Source organism: Lygodium microphyllum, chromosome 14, assembly GCF_053477565.2.
Source record: "Lygodium microphyllum isolate KBCC chromosome 14, Lygodium_microphyllum_v1.1.10, whole genome shotgun sequence".
In the NCBI taxonomy this organism is placed as follows: Eukaryota; Viridiplantae; Streptophyta; class Polypodiopsida; order Schizaeales; family Lygodiaceae; genus Lygodium; species Lygodium microphyllum.
In genome coordinates this window covers 125,335,920-125,355,250 of record NC_141148.1, presented here as the reverse complement: position 1 = coordinate 125,355,250, position 19,331 = coordinate 125,335,920, and the positions used below count along the sequence as shown (strand labels likewise).

At 38.3% G+C, this 19,331-nt stretch overlaps 1 pseudogene; it reads right to left on the bottom strand.

The window, feature by feature from the left end:
- Nucleotides 1–17,912: 17,912 nt before the first annotated feature.
- LOC148026076 (uncharacterized) lies at nt 17,913–19,128 on the bottom strand (annotated as a pseudogene).
- Between the last annotated feature and the right edge of the window lie 203 nt (nt 19,129–19,331).

Below are 19,331 nucleotides of genomic sequence, written 5' to 3'. Positions count from 1 at the left end.
AATCAAACAGCCTAGAATTAGACATTCGATTTTGGGAATGGGACTAAAACTTGCAAATCAGAAAAGATAACAAAGCATCAGTTTCTAGCAGTTTTTGGCATTTCGGTATCCTGTAGGGGCCAAACCCTAACTGTAGGACATCCTAATAGATGACTAGGTGAGTAGATAGGGTAATAGAGCCGACTAGGTTGAGATTCGACACTCTAGGAGTGAATGCAGTCACTGACCATACCCCAATAGAGGTCTAAAGAACTAACAACACATGAATCCACTAACCTTCAGACCATGTATCAAACGTGAAGCGGAGACCTAGGGTGGGCCAGTATAAGTGGCCACCACATGTACTTCATCACATAGACACTTGAGGTGCACAAGGAAAGATAGAAAGCCTAATTTGGCATAAGTCCACACCAAACTAGTTTGTATAACAAGCAACACACTAATGTGGGTTCTAAGTAAGGAACAAACACACTAATAGGAGCAAACCCCGAGAAGTCAGATATAACATGGAAACTAGAACCTGAGAAACAAGCAACTGCAAACTATGACAGGAAGGGAAAGAGACGACATGATTAGGGACGTAACTTTACCCAATCTGATCAATCTAATCGATACACTAGTTGCTTAGAAACCACTGACATGTCGAGAGCTAGCACCAACCCTATAGATAATGAGCTCGAACGGAGTAGCCCTAGTGACTACGTTACTAGCAGAACTAGAAATCATGCCAAACTCTAAAAGCCAGATCAAAATACCTATGGTTGCTAAGAAACTTTACAAGTATTAGTCCAATAACGACCCATATAGCTTCGTGTAGTTGTTTACGGAAGCATGCAAGGCGAACGGCGACATGGACCTTGCTCAATGAGCACAAGCTCTCAAACTAATAGCTCTTAATAACTAGTAATTAAGTAAGTAATAATATTTAACTATTTTAAAGTAATTATTAATAATTAATTATGCATACTATATTAATCATAATTAATTATTTGAATATATATATATACATATATATTATATATATAGAGATATATATATATATATATATATATATATATATATATAACATTAACATAAGTAATACTATTATTAATATTAAAATTAATTAATATTTCTAAATTAACATTGACATTCATATCAAAAGTAACATAAAACCTTTAATGAATATTAATCTTAATAGTTAGATTAATATTAACACAAGTTTTTGTAATATTAGTTAAATCTTAATATTAAGTTAGATGTTAATCATGCAACATTTTGCCCCCCTTTTTTTGTTAGGTGGATAGAGTTAGTGTTATCTGCATGGTGAAAAAAAAGTTTGGGTTGAAGGGTCCAATTATTGTGTGTGTGCGTGTGTGTATTTATTATCTAACTATCAATAACCAATTATTAAGAAACTATTAACAACTAATGATGAGTAACTAATTATTAGTGAGTAATTATTAATATCTAATTATCAATAACTATTTGGTAATAATTAACAACCTATAAATAACTTTCTAATTATTAACTAACTATTAATAAGCAATTATAAGTAATGCCTTATTGATAACTAATAGTTAATAACTCATTATTAACTTACTTATTAATAAGTAATCATTTCTAATTATCTTACATTTTAATAACTAATTAGTAGTTAACTTCATGATTACTATTTAACTAAAACTTAAATAATACTTAACTTTTCAATTTATTAATGATCAAATTTTATTACTAGTAATGACTATTAATTGTTCCCTATTGATAACTAATAATTAATTATTGTTACAATTTCACTAGTCTATTTATCTTACTTATTATTAACTAATCATTAATCAACTTCATAAATAATTCAAATCAACTTATAATTAACTTACTAGTAACTTATAATGAACTAACTATTAACAATTAACTAAAGAGTAATTAGTATTAATCATAACCAACAACTAATAACTATCATTTACCAATAGCTACTAAATCATTATTACTAACAATAAATAACTAGTAACTAATAACTAATAGCAATTAATAACTAATAATTAACTAAGTAATAATGATTAACCAATTGTTAATTAACTATTGATAATCAATTATTAATCATATATTAGTAATAACCAATTTAAAAATATTGTCATAATGATATATTATTATATTATATTTTATGTATATTAATTATATTATATGTAGCGTATCATATATTAACATTAACATTCATGGTAAGATCTTAATCGATCCTATGTCAATGACAAACTCGATGAGGCAATCTCTATTGATGACCTACACAAAGAGAGAAGCAGAGACAAGAAAGCCATAGATAGCCAACAAGAGCCTCAATTGAGCCATGGCAAGGTTGAAGCAAATGACATGTGCAACCTTATGGCTAATGTTAAGAAATAGTAGTAAGAGCTCTTAAAGATAGTGCAAACCCTAAAGTTATATTGGTCGTACTACCAAAATATGCAGTGCATTCATTGCAATAGAGGAAATCTCCCTTTGGAGAACTAGATGCCAACACATATTTGTGTAAACTATAGATGCGTTGGGCATGAAGCTACTTACTATAGACATCCATGAAGATCCTAGGCCCTAACCCAAATTTTGGCTAATAGCAAATTAACCCTGATTCCAAATACCCAAGGCAACCCCAATAGACTCCATAGTTGGCTTTAGTGGCCCTATCCAATCAAGGATTGACTACTCCTAGAGTTGGCATCAACCCATCAAGAATATATAACCCCCCTAGATCCATTATAATTTATGTCCCTAGCCATCCTCCTACACATTTGATAGAAGGGCTATATGATGAGGATAAGTGCATGAATCCTTATGTAACATATGATGTAAAAGGAAATGTGATCCTCATGGATCGTCATGTATTCCAATCATTACACTAGGATGCAGGAGAGAAAAAGGAACAAACTACTTAAGACCAAACCATAACATGTCGAAATTACAACTAGGGTAGATATCAAATGACTACCCCGAAAAGAAATAACCTTCATCGAAAATTTAAGGAACCTGAGATGCAATGATGCGTGTGGCATCACTTACATGGATCAAGGTTGCCCTAAATGCCAAACTTCTAATAGTACACAAAATGGGCATGTTGGATGTACTATCTAAATTCAAAGCAATTAAGCCATATGAGGGATCCCCATATTCTTTTTAAGTGCAAAATGTTAATGACCTTGAAGATAAAAGCTTGCCCATCATTTTTTATGTGCTCCCAAACCAAGAAGATGTAGGAAAGGAAATCCTACTTGAAAGACCTTTCAAGTGCACAACCAAATGTCAAGTGGACTATAAAGCACATCAAATGCACTTCACCCTCTTAGACATCAAAATTATATGTGCTTTTAGCAAAGGTATCCTTTCCGTCTTTCAAGGGAATGGTAAGAAACCTATCTTTGAGCTAAAACTAAGGCCTAGTGAGGACATGAAGGACATTCTTAGATATACATTAAGTGAACAAGAGGAAAAGCGAATACTACTTAGTAGGAAACCCCTTGGGATAGAAATAAAATCCAAAGCTGCCTCAAAGGCTACTAGGAGAAAATGACCACGATGCAGTAGAGAATGAAGATATTGGCCAAATCACCACAAATGTCAATGGAGAGTTAGCACGATGCGACAACCTATGAGGATGCATCTCAGGATTTCATACGTGCCAATGAAGCTACTTGCATCATACATACCCTTGTTTGTTTGGATGATATAGAACCAAAAACCATCAACTTCTTCAAAAGATGGCAGGTTTATCTCCCTTTCTCCTTGCATAGATCTCTCCATGCTATCCATAATGCCGCTAAGAGTATCAGATCATTGGTCTCTTCCACCATTGACTTGCTATTCTTCTGTATTACAGAGCTTCCAATCTATCTCTGAAACTGTCCACTCAAATCATGATGATTGTTTACATTGATTCACAAAGACACCCTAGTGACTAAATAGAAACACCTATTGAATCAGAACATTGATGATGTGCACATCCAACACTTGCTTGTTAACGGGTGCGAATAAACAACCGATTTGGTAGCTACCCTGGTCAGTGGGCTCCTTTTCTCCAGTTCTCTATTGTTACAGTCTCCATTTGCATGAGGTACCAGTGTTAGATTATGGCCCCCTTCTTAAGTCTTCAATTTACAAAAGGTTAGTATGAGGTAGGTTCCATGGGGGAGAGCAGATTAGGTAATGAAGCCCCTAAAGTGGCCATGAGTTGCTAATTGATTTGGAACCACACAAATAATTAATTGTGTGATTGAGTGAGCTTGAGCTCTGATACCAAGTTAGAAAGTTTGTGTACGGGGTGGGGGGGGGGGGGGGGCTTGTACCTCCCCTTCCAAGGAGGCCACCCATTCGAATATTGTTCATGCAGCTAGTGCATGCTTAATTGGAATTTTCTTATAATTGGGCTAGCCATCTAGCGCCCAAAACCTTAAGGTGATGGATGACATCCTATCTATCCAATTATGAAAATCTTCCAACATTTGGCCTAGGATTCAAACCTAGTCTCAACTCATCACTATTGCATTGATAGTGAGCTAGTCTTTCTAGCAAGTGTGGATTGCATTTTCAACAAGTATATCCAATAAAGTAGCTCACTAGATAGAAAGCATTCTCACCACAAAGAAGATTATGCTAAACTTAAAAGGCTAGGTACATCACCAATATGAAATGATAATCAAGAGTCCACATGAAACCATCACCGAATCTAGCATCACTTACAATAGGGTAATGTAGCATGCTTGATCAATGGGCTATTAGAGTGTCACAAAAGCTTCAAGCTAATATTTGAGACCATGCTTAGATCAAGTTGCATGCTCGTTGCATGATAAATAGCAAGTTGAGTTGAAAGTGATGAGAAGACTTGTCTATTGCTTGTCAATCGGTGGCAAATTAGGAAGAGAAGTTTCTTAGAACTTTGATAATTGGAGGGAGGTAGAGATTCTTTTGCTAGTAGTGAAGATTGCATTATTGAATATTGAAAATGTTACTTCTAGCCAGGAGCACATATTTTTTTATTTACCAAATCCTTCTTTTTCTAGAAAAAGCTTTATATAGTTTAGATTAAAAGGTAAATAAGTTCATTCGAATGGGACCTTACCCATTTGCAATAAATATTAACCATTATATTTTCAAATTTCTTCATATGACATAGTCTAGGCACCTGTAGCTCTATAAGAGTAGCTATAGGTCATTTTTTCATGTTTGTAATTATAGTTCTACACTATTTTACCACACACACACACACACACACACATCAATAATTATTCTAAGTACTTAAATTTTGTGCCTTGTAAACTTTTTTGACTATGGGGCAAGATTCTAAAATGTTAGGGTCAAAGGCATGCCAATTGTTGAGAAAATTAACAAAAATAATAAGTCAAATATCAACATCATAAAGATGTCATTTAAGCATGTTGGTAAAGGTAGTTGTAAAGGCATGAAAAATGCACAAAACCTAGCATAAGATGAACAAGCAATGTCAGTGAATATGAGCTCTCATATATCCAAGTGACAAGAATATTATACCATCCAAAAATTGTATTTGCACTTTAGTAAGCTACATTTATCTCGAACTAAAGTTGAGGTGCGATCCCATAATCATTATTTTCTTGGTATTACATTTTTATTTTGAAAACTTCATTCTGCCAAAGGATGTGTTGATAATGCAACATAAATATTTTATTTACTCCTTCTATTTATACAATTATTCAAAATTTATATGTGGATCATGCAATGTAAACATTGTTAAGCCCTCATTTTACTTTTAAAGGATTATTTATACCTTGTGTTGATCATGAGTATTAGGCCACTTACATATTACATGCATATGTGTAGGGAGCAGACATTTAATGGTACAAGAAAGAAGATTGAGTGTAAAGAATAAGGTATGGTGGGTGTAATGTGGCTCAATGAATATTATTCACCCAAAAATAATTAACGAGTCATGTAGAAGCTTGAAGGCCTAAACTTCTAATGGCATATACTTGCTTCAACAAAGGCTAATTAGATCACACTTTAGTTAACAAAAAATGTATTGATCTAAATCGTCAACTCTATTATGTCAATGGATGGGCATGCACGTAGTTTACAAGGGACCCACCCAATTAACTATTGAGACTTGTTCGCAGTTGTGTAAATGTCACAGTCATTGAGTTGAATTGGATGAGATTCTCATTGTTTATTTTTTTAATGTGAAAAAGAAATATTTATATTATGAGGGAAATGATATTTGATTGTTATTATTATCTACATGTGAACTTGTTTGGTTTCTTTATGCCATCTATGTGGGAATGAAAATTAATCGTGCATGTATCTCAAAGGACATGTACATTTTGAATGCATACGTACATGTTGTTATGAGTGTGTATTCACCATTGTCTTATTTGAGATTTGTTAGATGGTGGATGGCTAAGCCCATTAACTGTGATGTCGTACTTAACTTGATTATATAAGCATGACTATGTAGATGTAATATAGGAATTCAATTGGATTCACTATGCACACTTGTTTTCTTAGTTATATCTTGATTTTTGCATAGTAAAGATGCCTAAGTTAGATGCTATATAGAAAATTGACTTGTTTCACTATATGTAGACACTTATTTACTCGATATAGATTCATTTTATACATTAAAATTAAAAACCTAGTTGGAAACAGATAATCTGTGGTTGCTAACTAGAAAAAATTGTGCATTTACTAGATATGGACCTTCTTACTATCTAGATAAGTGTCCCCATAGTACGTACTCATGTCCTTTCCTCTTGTCTATCCCATTGCCCCTGCATTGAGTTGTGTGTGCATCTTTGTGCATCTGAGAGAGAGAGAGAGAGAGAGAGAGAGAGAGAGAGAGAGAGAGAGAGAGAGAGAGAGAGAGAGAGAGAGATCCTTGCCATCATAAGCACTGAATTGATCACCTTATCCTTTGATCCTTCTTTCATTGCCCTCAATTTGGCAACTTTAAAAGGAGAAATGGTTGAATAGTTGGATTGGGTGTAACTCAAATCACACTTATGCAAGTCCTTTCAAGTGGTTTGGGGAGATAGGAGAAGAAGTCATGGAGGAGTGTCTTCCATTAAGTATATACAGCTCCTACTTCCTTTTGTTGCTCCAGTTGTCCATCTCCATGGTATAAATTTAGAAACACAAAAAGTACCTTTTGACATTCGCAATTTGTATATATCTACTAGGCTTTCAACTAGTATTAAGATTGGACCATAGCAAGCAAGCAACCATGTCAGAAAATCACATACCCTTCATTTGGTTCAATTCATATGTGGACTTCGTTCTCTAGTGAGATTGTATGATCAAATTCATAGTTGTAGTCTTCTTCACCACCACGAGAATTTCATAAATTTATCGATCATACTAGCAACTCAATTTCACAGTTTAAAAGGCAGAGATCATATGTGAAAGTTAGAAGCTTACCATTTATCTTTTGCAGATTTTCAAAGCTTTGTAGGATGCTTAAACATTCTAAAGGATGTATGTTGCTATATATTGGACTTAAAAAGAAATCCTTATTAGTAATTCAGTAAGCCTGCTGAGATTGATCATTTTGCATGCATATAAGAACTGTGACAGACAATTTTAGGCAAGTTCAGGTTGCACATTGCAGAAGTATTTAAAAAATTTACAATTGAGCTGCTAGCTCGACCCCTTGAAAGTCGATTTGGAGTACCTCTAAGAACCTCTGTAGGGGGATGCGCCCGGCGAGGTAGTCGGCACGAGCTTCCTTGACGGAGAAGCCTGCAAGGAAGTCACGTAGGTAGATCTTGCAAGCATCGGATGATGTGCAAGAGGTCACCATGTTGTTGTTGTTGTTGCAGGCGAAGCAGGTGGTTGCGTCGAGCTTGAGGACATATGCCTTGCGAGAGGAGGGGAGCAGCCGGCTTCCCAGGGTGTCCAGCACGTACATTGAAGAGGGATGATTCTGCTTCTGAGGCCGCTTTGGACCGGCGGCGGCATGAGCTGGTATGTGGAGGATGAAGTAATGCGCATTCCACCCGACAATGTAGGTGGCCGTGCTGCTGCCCTTGCTCTGTGCTAGGGCTGCCATCATCGACGCCCAGACACTGTCGAAGCTCATTGACTTGTCCAGCTGCAGCTCGGGGATCCCGGCATCGAAAAAGGCCGTGAAGCTGCTCCCTTCGTGCGCCTGTAATGTAGCATCGCACGGCCTGCTGCTCTTATAGGTATAATCCGCACCTGCCTTGGCAATCCCGTAGTATCGTAGAGCGGTCGCGATCTCGTGCAGGCCATCGTCTCTACTCAGGGCCTGCACCTCCGGGAGCTCCAGCATCTTCTGCCACCGACGGGCTCCTATGACAAGCAGGCTGTCAAGTGTAGGAGGAGAGGGCATGACGACTCGAGGCCCGTCCTGCTGCTGCTGCTGCCGGAGCAGCCAGTTTGCCAGCGTAAGCGAGAGGATGGAGCAGCCGGTCTCGGCCTTCAAGGAGGCGCAACGCTGGTCCATGGATGCCGACAGGTAACCAGGCGTGGACATGGAAACTGCTCCGTCTCGGCTGCGAGCCTGCAGACGTTCCCACGACCATGCAGCCTTAATTGCAGTCTGTGCAGCGGCATCAGACGGCACGGCTTCCGGTATCGAATGAGGTCCTGCCGAGTTGTATGATTTCTGAGTACCGCTGATCTGCCTGGCGCTGCTGGAGCTCAAATTCTTCTTCTGGCGTGGCGCTGTCGTTACAGTAGCTGGCGCTGCAGCAACGACGTCGTTGCTAGAGCACACGCCATGATAAATTGTGGACGTTGTGACACGAGTAGCACTCTTGTTAGAATCAGCCGCAGCTGTGATTATTCGAGCTGCTGCGCCTGCAGGCTGATCATCGACATGCGGCCGAGTACGCTGCAACTTGCAGGTCTTCTGCCTCGATGAAGCAGCAGACGTTATTGCGCCAGTAGAAGGAGTCATCGGTGCGTGTCGAGCCACTGCGTCATGGCGCTGTGCAGCTGCGCCGCCATGATGAGGAGGAGAAGGGGGAGGGCGAGACCGCTTGCGCTTCACATAATTTATACTGTCACTAGTACAGGAGGAGAACGAGGGCGGCTGCTGCTGCTTCGTGGACGATGCTCCAGTACTGAGTGTTGCCATGGACACAACAGATGATGATGATGGTGAGCTGCTGGCTAAGGGTGGAATGAAATGAACGGGCGCGGCAGTTGGAACGAGAGCCGCAGAGCGTAGAGCAGGATCGACAGTTTTCTGAGACAAAAGCGATACGCGTTGGCTTCTGGGGAGGTAGCGTGCTTTTTATTCTGCCTCAAAGGCAAAGTGTCGGCTTTTTGGGATCCCTTTTCCGCGTACCTTAACTAACTCTTTCAGACGGGTCGAACCACGTTCTCAAATTCGAAACACTGAACTGGTCAGTGGTTACTGACCCCGCCGGATTCGTCGCTAACTCTAGTTAGATCAATTCCTTGGTTCAATCGAACCCTCCATGGACAACTAACGCAACCATGCAATTCCGTATTGCATTTCAAAATGCTTCCCTCGATCGGATATCTCTCTTCAATTCTAAGATCATGACGAGAAAATCGACTCTAGACTAGTGAGAGACCACAACTTAAGCAAAATCTCCATCTTTACACCAAACCAAGAGATGAGGTTTTGATATCAAAGAACATTCCCAATCCTATTTAGGTTAGATCCAAACCATGAGAGTATCATCCATATGATTCACATTTTGAGCTACACCTTCAAAAACACATCTATGTTGTCAACATATGTCGGACACTTTGGTTGTGCTTCTAACCAACTCATCCGTAGGAAACACAAGTACCTCTAAATCACAAGCTTCGACCATATATTTGATGTGCAGAAATATAGCTCTATAAGGACATGTACCTTGTACAAATACCTCTCCAATTCTAACACCATTGTCAAAGGCTTAGGCTTTCGATAAATAAGCGATAGACCACAATATTAGCACATCATGTGTCAATCTCTTAATTAAGGTCATATCATCAGACAAGGTGTAACTGATAAAGCGATATGCACACATGCTATATTCTAAGACACCTTGGGAATATCATCCCTATGGTTCACAATCAAAGTTGCACCTTCAAATGCATCTAGGCGAAATGAATATTTTGAATGCTCTACTTATGCCTTTGGTCTTCTTTCATTTTGCCTCTATTTTGACTCCAACTCACCCACAGAGACGGTAAGCTTATCTAGACTAGAAGCTTCTTCAATACATATAATAATATGCAAAACATAATTGCACGAGGACTACACTGCATTAACACCTCTTTATCTCTTTAGTGTAGCAACAATGAGCCCACCCACTAGCCCTAGGGCGGTTCAGAGCTTCATCTCATCAATGGATTACTATCGAAAGTTATTAATGCATCTTTTGAGTGGTCATTACGTTTGACGAATTTTTTGTCGCGCAACCATGTCTTTGAGTAGACAAAACATTGTAAGGTGGCGTTTGAGGACATAAAGTTGGAATTATCCAGAATGGCCATTTGAAAGACTTCTAAAAGAGGTGAAGTTCTCTACATCTTTACGACTGTAACAATGCAAACTACAGATTTAAGAAGCACAATTATATCATCCTATTGCCTTGGCAAGGCAAAAGTTAGGACTTTCTGAGCTTCGGCATGGTTATCTAGAGAAGGTCTCTTTGGCCATGGTTTTGCCACCAAAAAGTTCAAACATTACATATTTTATGAGAAGGTGGTATTCTTCACAAAGGCTAAGGGGTTACATCTATTTGTTGAACAAGCTTCAACCTCTTGACCACCTAGCCAAATGGTTATTTTCTTTGCAAGAATTTATGAGATTTGGAGTAAGCCATGGAAGTTGCAATGGATTAATGTTGAATCTTTAGTGGACTTCGGTGAGCCTAAAGAAGAATGGAACCATATGAGCGATTATGAGGACTTTTGTAAGATTGATGCAATCTCTATTCCCTTGTGGTATGCCTCCACCACATATTATTTATCTCTATGCAACCTGACAAGAAGTTTATCTCAAGTAAAAAAGAGGGTACAGTAAGCACTTTACATTTCCTTGATAGCAAGTGTCTTGTAGGAAAGGTGCATGGATGAAGTGTATTGTCGGTATATGGTACCTAAAGAGGTTCCCTTAATTTTAGAATAATGCCATGATTTAGCATGTGAATATCATTTGGTAGTATGACTTACTACCCATAAGGCCTTTCGTATTGGATACTAGTGGCCAATGGTCTTCTAGGATGCTTTTGAATATGCAAAGTGTTGTGATATCTATTAGAGAGACAACATTGGGGGGGCAGGGGGGGGGACCTCTTAACCCCATTCTAGTGATACCACCCTCTGAAAAATGGGACATTAATTTTGTTCAACCGGTGCATTCTTGATCAATAATAAGAAAATGGTATATGATTGTGGTACCAGACTACTTCACAAAGTGAACTGAAACCCATGCTACTATGAAGGATAATGCCAAAGAAACAACCAATTTCATCTTAGAACAAATTGTTTGTGATTTTAGTCCACCAAATACTTCAAGGGATTAGGTCAATAGGCAATCACATTCATGCTATTATTAAACTAAAAAAAAGAACTTACATGCATGCCTACAATAATGTAAGTTACTATGTTAATAAACATGTGTCAAATTATACACGTACATTGCAAACACTACAACAAAAACGAGGCATAGACGCACATGTTAGACGCGCAAAGTCAGGCGCGTCTATCAGAGCGTCTATAAGTGCGTGTAAACGTGCGTGTAAGTAGACGCGAATTTTGCATCTCTATATCTGCGCAAATCGACGCTAATATAGACGCTTCAGCAGATGCATAATTATTTAACCACCTAAAATTAGCAATTCACATAATTAAAAAACCAAAGTTAATAATTATTTAACCACCTGAAATTGATTCTTGAGCATGCACATGTGCGCATGATAAAAACCATAGAATTAAGAATACACATTGAATCATTGAATTAAAAAAATAGAGTTAATAATTACTTTTTCATTGCTCTCTAATGAATGGCAGTTCCTCCAGTTGACAAGCCTGATATAAGTGATTAGCAGCAAGCGACACAAACCTTACAATTAATAGCAAGCATTGCAATATGTATCTCGTAATTTCTCTACGTACTTGAAGATGATAAAAGATACTTCCTTTTTATTATGGAAAATTCAATTTAGCTTTAAAATTGACTATTGATTCTTGAGTATGCATGTGTGCGCATGATAAAAAGCATAGAATTAGGAATACACATTGAATCAATAAGCAAATTAAGTATGTTACAGTGAATGATCCATCTCATCTTCAATGAGATTAGCCCTTGCTAAACTATCTACTTCTAGGTCTATGTTACCAAGAGATAACGAAACAAATAAGTCTATCCCACTATCAGATGTGTTGCTATATTGCTCAATAACTTTATCAATATCATCGACAATCACATTATTGTCTTCTTCTACGTTTCCTTGAACATCCTCGCGAGGTTCATCTTGTACTATATCACGCATATCATCCATTATGGTGTCATCATGCACATTATCATTAATTGTTGGATTGTCATCTGCTATCTCCATGTCGGTAATATTACCATATATTGGTTTTGAACGATTAGATATAGGGATGACATACCACCATCGGTTATTGTTTACCATTGGATGATACACAACCTGTATTTGAAAAACAAAAGAAAAAAACTTAAGTACTTATTATATTGTGTATATGTATCACATATATACATATAAAAAAATTAGCCTTTGCATATATACCTGCTCGCATTGTTGAGGTAGTACTAATGTGTCATTCTTGTTTTGGTAAAATTTTGTAGAGTCAATGATTACAAAACCACTTGGATGACGTCTGATTGTGCAATACTCACCATTTTTTACCACTTCTTTAAACCACTTCACATCCAGTACATTTATAAAGAATCATATGAAGTCAAGCTTCAGAATATCTTGGATCAAGCCACAATAACCTTCCATGGTACCATTGGCAGCCTCGAAGTGAGCAAGGACACCACAATCTTGGGTATTTCTCTTTTCATCTATACATTGAGTTTGAAGATGTTTACCCTCACACCAAAGTGCATTGAATAATGTGCACTAGTAGTAAAAGATAAAAGATCAAACATAATTATTTATATAAAATAAAACTTATAGAAACAAATTAATTGATAGTATGTCTCACCTTTGATAAGCAACCTCGTGCGTATTCCCACTCTTCTTGAGATATATTAATTTCCTCCTCTTTTTCCATTCTCTCCATTTCCTCATGTAACCAATCTATATCAATATGACGTGGGAGCACATTTAGATGATCTGAAAATGAGACATTACGTCCATATCTAGTGCGAAATTCTTGTCTTTCAGTTTTTCTTCTTGCCCTTGCTTCATTATATAGTGCCACCCATTTGCTTATAACATCACTATTGAGCACACAAAAACTATTTAACTTACGAAGTTCTTCTTTTGTTAGCACTTTACTCATTCATTTTCCTTGAGGTACTATAGAGGTCATCCTCAACTCTTCATCATCTTCCCATAGTCGTGGTTGAGAGGGATCCACTTCAGCAAGATATTCAGAGATATAAACAAGGGATGATTGCACTAACCAACCCTCGGCCATGCTTCCCTCAGGCCGTGCTTTTTGCCTCACAAAATCTTTCAAGGTTTTCATGAAGCACTCAAGAAAAAACATCCACCTTACATGAACTACCCTACAAAGTGCGATCTCATCAATCAAATGTACGAGTAAATGTAATTGAGTAGTCAAAATGGATCGAGGAAACATTTCCTCCACCAAACAAACCACCTCAATAGATAATACTTGAGCATCTTGCAATGTGTTTGGATCAATTTCCTTCGAGCTCACGTATCTGTCAAGATACACACCTCACAAGCTCTCCCATCTTGTAAATGATATCACGTACATCTTTGGAGGCACAATGGGATATGCTAGTAGGAAGTACAAACTGAATGTAAACAATATTCATAGATGCAAATTGTCAGTAGAGGAAAAAGTCATCATACCCCAAAGTTTACACATAGTTACGCCACTAATTACTATATTCATGGTTAGAGATACCCTTACTTGAATCATTTTGTGCCAATCGTGGGACTTCAAACCAGATAGTTGCTCCACACCTCTTTTCTTTTTCTTTATGAAGGCTCCCTTGAGACATCTCATACATCCTGTGGGTGTTCGAAAGTTATATATTTGTTCCTTCACTATTTTTTCCTCGTTCTTTGACAACATCCAAGGTGCATGGGGTAGCTCAATCTTTCCTCTGGGTCCAATGCGTGGCCAGGCTCGTCTCATGCAACCAATGTTACGTAAATCCTCCCTTACATTAATTGAATCATGAGCCCCTATCAAGTGATCCCATAATGTAGATACAACATTTTTGAATATGTGCATGGGGTCCACAGGTGATTGATCTTGAGTTCAGTCCAGTACGGAAGACGAAAAAATATAGAGAACCTAACAAACAAACAATATATTATGTAAACAATTCATCATGCTAAATACTTTAAAGTCAATCGAGAGAAATGCACTTCTTACCGAGTGGAGGGTGGCTGTCGGCATTAATCCATCTCTCCTTCCAATCTCGAATGGTTAGAGGTTGTGGAGTCATTCCATTAGTAGGGAGAACATATTTGGGATGGTCAATAGGAAGAAATCGATGATGATTGTCGTAGATAACCTTCTTTAAACGTGCCGGCCTAGAGGAAACTAGAGAGGGACCGCAAATAGGACATGCATGATATCCTGACGTGGTTAAACCTGAAAAAACAAGTGAATTAATAAAATGCAATTGATTCAAGTCTTGAATTTCAAATATAGAGTTATATACATGTATCTGAACACTCTCCGTATCCTGGAAAGTCGTGCATGGTCCATAACAACATGGCTCTCCAGTTCAAATATAGAGTTATATACATCTGCTCTCCAGTTCTCTATTGTTACAGTCTCCATTTGCATGAGGTACCAGAGTTAGATTATGGCCCCCTTCTCAAGTATTCAATTTACAAAAGGTTAGTATGAGGTAGGTTCCATGGGGGAGAGCAGATTTGGTAATGAAGCCCCTAAAGTGGCCATGAGTTGCTACTTGATTTGGAACCACACAAATAATTAATTGTGTGATTGAGTGAGCTAATGCAATGTCTCTATCTCAAATATGATTAGCACATTTTTCATTGAAGACTAAGGTATTATGCATGGAAAACACCAGGACTTTTGCTTGGCGGTGGCATGTGATTAATTGTGAACAACACGTTCATCTCAAACCTTTTATACTCTTGAATCATTTGGTGTATATTTTGATATTTTTACTTGTCAAATCTACTTGGCATCACCTTCCTAATTATGAGTAGGAAAAATCCATAAGAGTGGAAATGCTAGTAACTATTGTTGTTGATGCGCTTTTGACTACAAGTGTTGTCATGTCTTTTAGATCAGTTCCTCAATATTTCATGTTCCTAGAGGCTATTGTGATTTATGGGACATCCTTTTAATCTCATTGCATGATTTTGTAGCATTTTCCTCCTTTTAATTAGGACACCCCTCAGCAAGATTGGAGCTGGGATTGGGTAGGGTGCATTAGTGATTACCACTTAGGGCATACTTTGGGTTTTTATAACAACACTTTGGTAGTGATGTGTGTGAACATATTTAGCACCATTAGGGCACCTTTTTCCCTCGCTATGAGGTTTCTTTATGCCTAATACATTTTAATTTTTGGATACTTAAATAGATGCATTCAAGTTAGAATCAATGCTGTTAGTATTGGATATTCTTTCTCAATATGAACTCATTTTACTATGACCCAAAGAAACTAGTTAGAATGATGTTACCTTTGAAATCTTGTACAAGATGGTGGGTTTTCGAGGGTTTGAAGACAAGGAGACTCCCTAATTAGATATTTGATCATAGCAAAGTACTAAAAATATTCATGTGATATTAAGAGGGTTGGTAAAAATTCCACTATTTACTTCAAATCCTTTATTGTGCACTCTATCACACACTATACCTTAGGTTTAAGTTAGAAGTTTTTTAAAATTGTAGTTTTCAATTGGCTTGTGTTTCTAGCTTATCATAGCTTCACTCTAATTCCATGGTAATCTTTGCAAGGTAGATGTGCAGGGATCCTCCATTTTCCATATGTTGCCATGCAGGTGTGTTTGCAGGGATCCTCCATTTTCCATCACTTGAACGATGACTAGCATGCCATGACATGAGCTTTCCAATAGACTTACACTTGAACATAAGTTTTATACATGGAAAAATCGGAAAATGTCGCAGAACCTTATGAGGCACATCCATTGACTTCATTTCCACTTCGTATCTTGATTCGCCACAAACATGACACTCTCGTGCGAACTCATGAATCCCACGAAATAAGACACAATCATTGACACATGCATGGATCTTGACATAATCGAGGCCTCCCAGAGATGTCAAGTAATGTCTTGCTTGCTCTCTCTTAGTTGGCAATTTGTTTCCTTTTGGAAGCATTTGTGATAATAACCTACATATATTTTTAAAAGTGAGTTAAAAAACCTCCAACATATATTTTTGTCTGATTTCAAAATAGAATTAAGAATTAATATTATGATTCATATATAAGCCAAACTGAATTGATACCTACTTCAATAACGTATCCCAACAGACATTACTCCATCCATAAATTGTTTGCAAGTTAAGTATCTCGAGGGACGCACGAAGAACGGAGTACGTACAACCTTTATACAACGGAGTAGATGATGCTACATATAGTGGATCATCTAGCTTCGTAGAGTAACCTTCTCCCTGAACCGGTTGCGAAAATAGATGGTGTACCATGTTGTCCAAAATCTCATCCTCTACGACTTAATGGGGCATTTCATGAGGGCTACTATCATGGTTGTTAGTCTCTACTCTTCTTGAAGACTCTGCCTCCTTGCATCGACGTTTTGCAGCCTCTCGACACCCGGGAGGGAGCATTTGAGGATGTGGCACTGCATCCTGCTCAACCACAAAAGGGAGTTTCATGTACGTTGATATATAATTCCCGTAACATAGACATGCAATCTTAGTGGTAAAAAAAAAACAATGAATACCGGTGATTTTTCTCGGTCCCATTCTCCATACAAGCTGAGGTGTGACATTGCAATTCGACGTGCTCAAAAAATACACCCTCGACAACGATCACACATGCATTTAATTTTTCGTCGTAGCCATGCATCTCGATTATGAAGACGCTGTCGTAGATTGCGTGTAAGGGCTGCTGAACACGGAGTTCAAGTTGCAACAAGGAAAGAGGCTAACAAGAAGAAATCGAATTTTTGATGCCAAAGTTCACTATATTCCTTGCCAAGTAAATTACATGAGGTCCATGTTCAGAAAAATCTATAGTATCTCGTAATCTGTTTTGCATTCAGGTGTATGAAGTCAATTTTGCCATTGGCACATAGACTTGAAGAGTTTTGCTGGAAAGAGTTCTGCTGGGCAGCAATTCTGAGCCTTTTCTCGATCTAATCATTGAGCAATCAACCCATAAGTCTACCCAACATTCAGCACCAGTTTAAGACTGTTCTCAGCATTCAAATTTCAGCAAGAGATTGCCACAAAAGAAGACAATAGCAGTGGACAGCAAAGAAGGCAACACCTTCAACGGAATTAAGACTGAAGAGGGAAATGGGTTAAGGTTATATATCTCTGTGCAAACGAAGATGATGGCTCTTGGTGGAAACTTAGAGTTAGCCATGTCCTGCCATGAGCAAATTGCAGCTCCAAGTCACAGCTTGCCTTGTCTGAACTTCATCTTGGGGTCTTCCAGAACATTGAGTAGGTCAGAAGATACCGGCAGTGATCTTGTTGACTTGTTTTAAACAAGTTCCAGGAGTGATGCACCAGCCTTGGCATATGGAAGAGGCAGAGAGAAAAGAATCGGTTGCTGAAGTAGACTAGTGATAGCCTTCACAAGAGATTCCCCATTCAAGTCTTCCAAGATCAGGTTTCCTCCCAGTTTGTGCCTCTGTCCATGCTTTCGCAATAGTTCTTTTCATATCTTCATCACCTTCTTCATACATGTTCTTTATCATGTCCATCAGTCCAGCCATGGGATCCTTGTCAGCTTCCAACTTAAGCTTCAGCTTGTCTTCCTTGAAGTGCAGATCAGGCCAATTGCCCTTGTCAGCCTTCTTGAGTGTGATTATGATTCGATTGGGCTTGACAACAGTAGTACATTTCTCAGGTAATATAGGTTTGCTTAATTTGGATACACCACACCGATAATTTTTGCCAGACACATCATGAATCTTGACATCAAAAGAAGTAGACTTGAAATTTGTGATAACATTTTCCTGGGAAGCCCCTTCAAGGAAAATATATAGCTTCACTGTCTCAGCGTCTTAATCCCAGCTGAAGCTAGACAAGGTTGTGTATCGAATTTCCGGTGTTGATGGGACCTTAAGGAGGGGTACAGGTGTTGAGTGATTAGATGAAGTCGCAGCCTGAGCTCTTTCTAGGCTTTGAATCTCTGCTGAGAGTAGGATTTGGACGCGAGGCCGTTTGGCCTGGCTAAGCAAAGCTTTGAGCTCTACGACATCCTCGGATAAGTCCAATAGAATCGAGCAACCCTGTTGATTGTTCAGGATGTTGCGCCTTCTTCACCTTGTGTTTATGCATCGCTATTACAACGACGGCTGTCTCTTCCTTGTCCAAAAGCAATCCATTACAGGAGATTGAAGCGATTTTCAACAATTCTTGTTCAATGATCAGGAGATGAGACTCGTATGCATCCTCGAGAACATCGACGATGGCCGAGCTTGCAGATCGTTTATGCCAGCAATGCTAAAGCTCGCGGTCTTGCTGTACTCGTCTATTTCCTTTGCACATCCTCCACAGCTTCAAGTCAAAGCATTTGGCCTTCTTCCTCTCGGCTTCGTCTTCTGCAGCTTTGTCATCACCTTATAGCATCGTCTCCTCGTTTTCTTAGATTCCATGGTTTAGTTGCCCTGTACGTTTTTTCAAAAACTCCATCACAAAAGCATATCCCTCCTCTTTACTCTTGCGTCCCCTGCTCACTTCAGAACAATAGCTTTTAAAAGGCAGCATTCCCCCTCCCGCACGCAACTCTGGCCCATTCTGGATTTTAGCCAGTCGATGCCTCCAAAACATGTCACAGTGTCTGCTGATCCCTTCTTGTACATAGAAGCCCCAGCAGTAGTCTCGACAAAAACAAAAAAAAACTTATTTCCCCCCAAAATAATCAAAAGCTACACTTTTCTTTTTTTAACACTCGTGTCTATTTTTCCTCCCAAATCCTTGTTTCTCCTTCTTCCACGACTTCCTCTCTTTTTCCAGCAGCATCCCCTCAATTA